Consider the following 5718-nt stretch of genomic DNA (forward strand, 5'->3'; position numbering starts at 1 on the left):
GTTAAAAAAACAGTGCAAAGAGCCTGGGCAAAGAGGAAATGGGAAGTTGTAAAGAAACAGGGAGACCTGAAAGGTCTGAAAATGTAGAAAGCAGGAGAAGATGGAGTGGAGGAGGCACTAAGATTATGTACTTAAGATTACAAATATGAAGCAATCCCAAAAAAATACTGGGAAGCAAACTGCAGCCAAATCATTCAAACTCTTGAAAAGGCAGAAAGGATCCCTGAGTACTTTGAATTGGTGCAGATTCAATGGGCTTCCTTCAGCACTGTAGAATTCTATGATTCTATGAGTGCTGTGAGATGAAAATGATTAATTCTGGCAGATGGAGTATAACATTAACAAATGCGAGGTTATTCACTTTGGAAGAAATAATAGCAAATTGGATTATTATCTAAATGGAAAAAAATTACAACATGCTACTGTGCAGAGGGACCTGGGGGTCCTTGTGCATGAGATGCAAAAACCCAGTCTGCAGGTGCAACAGGTGATCAAGAAGGCAAATTGGATGTTGGCCTATATCGCAAGGGGGATAGAATATAAAAGCAGAGGTGTCTTGCTGCATCTGTACAGGGCATTGGTGAGGCCGCAGCTGGAATAGTGTGTGCAGTATTGGTCCCCTTATTTGTGGAAGGATATATTGGCCTTGGAGGGAGTGCAGAGAAGGTTCACCAGGTTGATACCAGAGATGAGGGGTGTTGATTATGAGGAGAGACTGAGCAGATTGGGTTTGTGTTCGTTGGAATTTAGAAGGCTGAGGGGGGATCTTATAGAGACCTATAAGATAATGAAGGGGCTGGATAGGGTAGAGATGGAGAGATTCTTTCCACTTAGAAAGGAAACTAGAACTAGAGGGCACAGCCTCAAAATAAAGGGGGGTCAGTTTAGGACAGAGTTGAGGAGGAACTTCTTCTCTCAGAGGGTGGTGAATCTCTGGAATTCTCTGCCCACTGAAGTGGTGGAGGCTACCTCGTTGAATATGTTTAAATCATGGATAGATGGATTCCTGATCGGTAAGGGAATTAGGGGTTATAGGGATCAGGCGGGTAAGTGGAACTGATCCACTTCAGATCAGCCATGATCTTATTGAATGGCGGGGCAGGCTCGAGGGGCTAGATGGCCTACTCCTGCTCCTATTTCTTATGTTCTTATGTTCTTATTAAAGATAGTAGAAGATAGAATGAATGAATTTATTCATGAGGTATTGCAATTTTTTTACATGTTTCACTTTTGAGTGTTTATCATTTGATAGTTTTTATTTTATTGATTTTAATAGGCTGGTTTTAATTGGGAGAAACTAACATAGTTCCTCAAAAAGGGCGTTGGCAAACATATTTCTTTTATCCTTTGCTAGGATGTGAACATCACTGAGAACCAATCCCTGCTTTCAGGAATTGTCATGTGTTTTTAATAATGGAAATGTTTTAAAGAAGGGAAGTAATCATTTATAGAACATAGAACATAGAACAGTACAGCACAGAACAGGCCCTTCGGCCCACGATGTTGTGCCGAGCTTTATCTGAAACCAAGATCAAGCTATCCCACTCCCTATCATCCTGGTGGGCTCCATGTGCCTATCCAATAACCGCTTAAATGTTCCTAAAGTGTCTGACTCCACTATCACTGCAGGCAGTCCATTCCACACCCCAACCACTCTCTGCGTAAAGAACCTACCTCTGATATCCTTCCTATATCTCCCACCATGAACCCTATAGTTATGCCCCCTTGTAATAGCTCCATCCACCCGAGGAAATAGTCTTTGAACGTTCACTCTATCTATCCCCTTCATCATTTTATAAACCTCTATTAAGTCTCCCCTCAGCCTCCTCCGCTCCAGAGAGAACAGCCCTAGCTCCCGCAACCTTTCCTCATAAGACCTACCCTCCAAACCAGGCAGCATCCTGGTAAATCTCCTCTGCACTCTTTCCAGCGCTTCCACATCCTTCTTAGAGTGAGGTGACCAGAACTGCACACAATATTCCAAATGTGGTCTCACCAAGGTCCTGTACAGTTGCAGCATAACCCCACGGCTCTTAAACTCCAACCCCCTGTTAATAAAAGCTAACACACTTTAGGCCTTCTTCACAGCTCTATCCACTTGAGTGGCAACCTTTAGAGATCTGTGGATATGGACCCCAAGATCTCTCTGTTCCTCCACAGTCTTCAGGACCCTACCTTTGACCCTATAATCCACATTTAAATTAGTCCTACAAAAATGAATCACCTCAAATTTATCAGGGTTAAACTCCATTTGCCATTTTTCAGCCCAGCTTTGCATCCTATCTATGTCTCTTTGCAGCCTACAACAGCCCTCCACCTCATCCACTACTCCACCAATCTTGGTGTCATCAGCAAATTTACTGATCCACCTTTCAGCCCCCTCCTCTAAGTCATTAATAAAAATCACAAAGAGCAGAGGACCCAGCACTGATCCCTGTGGCACTCCGCTAGCAACCTGCCTCCAATCCGAAAATTTTCCATCCACCACCACCCTCTGTCTTCGATCAGATAGCCAGTTACCTATCCAATCGGCCAACTTTCCCTCTATCCCACACCTCCTTACTTTCATCATAAGCCGACCATGGGGGACCTTATCAATTGATTGATTGATGATTGATTAGTTGAAATGTTACATTTACTACAAAACAGTCAGAATACTCTGCTAACTAGTTTTAGTCGGCTACATTTAACAATTCAAATTGGATTCGGTGCTGAGAACTGAAGTCACTGTATGCGTGCAGCATCTGCATCTTTATGCAAGAGCATCTGAAATGTTTCCATAACTTTGCATGGCTAACATCAGGTTCAGTCAATGCAATAGCTCTGGTATCCTTGTAAGTGGCTTCCTCAGCTGTGCAATGACCTTTATGGTTATCAAAAACACAACAGCCATTTTTTCATCATTACGGAGCTGTTTATTTATTAGTCATAAGTAAGCTTACATTAAGACTGCAGTGAAGTTACCACGGAAATCCCCTAGTCCCAACACTCCGACAGTGTTCAGGTACAGTGAGGGAGAATTTAGTATGGCCAATGCACCTAACCAGCACATCTTTCAGACTGTGGGGGGGAGGGGGGGGGGGGGAACCGGAGCACCCGGAGGAAACCCATGCAGACATGGGGAGAACGTGCAAACTCCACACAAACAGTGACCCAAGCCGGGAATCGAGCCCAGGTCCCTGGCACTGCAAGGCAGCAGTGCTAACCCCTGTGCCACCGTGCCACCGTTAAGGGAAGAAGAGGAACTTTACACATAAGGTTGAAGTTAACAAATTTGTACAACTTACTGATGTATATGGGGGGAGGTCTTTTGTTAGTTTTATGAACAGAATTCATGTCTACTTCCAATGCAATATGAGCATCTGCGCACATGCACTTGCCTGCACAATGTCACTCTGCGTCACCCAGAACAGAGGTTTTGTAGGCACGAAATGTATGCCGATCTCAGTAGCTGCACTCTCACCACGACTGGACCAATTATATGGAAGAAGTATCAAAGAGCCCTCATTAACAATTCATAAGGAGGCAAGGAAAATATTACTGTTGCTGCAACTCGGAAACAGAAAACTCTGGAGGCATTCAACACAAGATGCTTCCTGAGCATCACCAAGGGTTTCTGTTTATTAGTTTGTTGCTTATTGACTTCTGCATTAAAATGGTGTCAATGTTTTTTTTTCTGTTTGACACTCAATACATTTTAATCTGGCAGTGTCAGGCCGAGGAAATCCTGCTCTGCTGCCGGTCTGTTTCAATGCGCTTATTACTACGTGCGTCTGTAAAACAGTAAACATGGCAGAGAAACAATGGAACCATTGTGAGCAAACACTGCCTTAAATGTATCTACGAAAAATATCATTGACTTTTGTAATGAATATGATAATCATGTTATTCCATTTGCTCAACCTTCCAACCTTATGGGCGGCACGGTAGCACAGTGGTTAGCACTGCTGCTTCACAGCTCCAGGGACCTGAGTTCGATTCCCAGCTTGGGTCACTGTCTGTGTGGAGTTTGCACATTCTCTTCGTGTCTGCGTGGGTTTCCTCCGGGGCTCCGGTTTCCTCCCACAGTCCAAAGATGTGCAGGTCAGGTTGATTGGCCATGCTAAAATTGCCCCTTAGTGTCCTGAGATGCGTAGGTTAGAGGGATTAGTGGGTGGGATATGAGGGTAGGGCTTGGGTGGGATTGTGGTCGGTGCAGACTCGATGGGCCGAATGGCCTTTTTCTGTACTGTAGGGTTTCTATGATTCTATGATTCCCAGGTGCCCTTTACTCAATTGTAACAAATATTCGGCACCAGTTCAGATACTCCAAGGTCATAGAATCATAGAGGTTTACAACATGGAAACAGGCCCTTCGGCGCAACTTATCCATGTCGCCCTTTTTTTTTAAACCCCTAAGCTAGTCCCAATTGCCCGCATTTGGCCCATATCCCTCTATACCCATCTTACCCATGTAACTGTCTAAATGCTTTTTAAAAGACAAAATTGTCCCCACCGCTACCACTACCTCTGTGTATGTACTGTTTGCAGCAAAGAGCTTGGAGTGAATCACAAAGTTAGCCCAGACCTCAACTTTTTTAGATTTTGGCATTGGATTGGGCCGGAATTCTCCCAAAACAAAACTAAGTGCCCAATGGGCAGGAAAACGGAGTGCTTCCCACCCGTCTTTTTGGCGCACTTACCTGAATGAATCTCCGACACTCTGAGAAATGCAGAGTGCCTTAGCATGATTCACTCTCAAAAGTTGGGGGCAGGGCCTATTCCCATCTGAGAGGCCGGCAGCATATTGTTGAGTGGGCCACTGTGCATGCGCCGATCTGTCAGTGCGGATATCAGCACATGCACACTGCCCCACCCCCCACAATTGCCAGCCTCCTGATCACTGGCCTCCGATCACTGGTTTTCCCAGGAACCCCCAATCGCTGACCCACCAACCCCCCCCCCCTGCCAACCCCCCCCTCCCCCCCGCCAACCGCCCCCCCCGCCAACCCCCAATCACTGGCCTACATGGACCCCCTTGCCACCAATCGCTGGCCCACCGGAACCCCGCCACCACCAATCACTGGCCTACTGGGCCACCCACCCAGGCCAGCCCCAATCTCCCCTCACCCCAATAACCAGACCTGACACCCCCCTCCCCCCACCTCCCGATTACCAGCCCTGATCCCCCTCCTCCCTCCTTTTCCCACCGATCTCACTTGCAGACTGGCAGTGGGCCCGCCCCCACTGATCGCCCCCAATAGACCCTACCCCCTGTGGCCCTGCCCCTCTGGCCCCTTCCCCTTGGCACTGCCCAGTGCCCTGGTGGGCAGTGCCAATGTGCCCAGCGGACAATGCCAGTTTGTCCTTTGCACAGCCAAAGGGCATCCCGCTTGACCCCGACATTCCGGGGGCCTCAATGGCCCCTGTCTCCACTAGCAGGGTGAGGACCCCAGTTCCCCATTAGTGGGGAGCAGTTGTAAACCCTGCTGGTGGGAACCACTCACGGTGGGGAGTGGGGGAGACACTAGCAGACCCAGAGTCCCGTGTCCACTAATTACATGGAAATATCAATTTCCATGTAATTTCCATATGATAATCAGCTCCATGTAGATTTCTGGCACGGAGCTGATTGCACTTAAAAGAAGCATCGGGAGACGCAGCAGTCCGGGAGAATCCCGGCCAAAGTGTCTCACTCCAGGTATGATTCTACAAGCAGACAAGGAAGCTTTTATCAAA

The sequence above is a fragment of the Mustelus asterias genome, chromosome 5 (assembly GCF_964213995.1).
Source record: "Mustelus asterias chromosome 5, sMusAst1.hap1.1, whole genome shotgun sequence".
Lineage (NCBI taxonomy): Eukaryota > Metazoa > Chordata > Chondrichthyes > Carcharhiniformes > Triakidae > Mustelus > Mustelus asterias.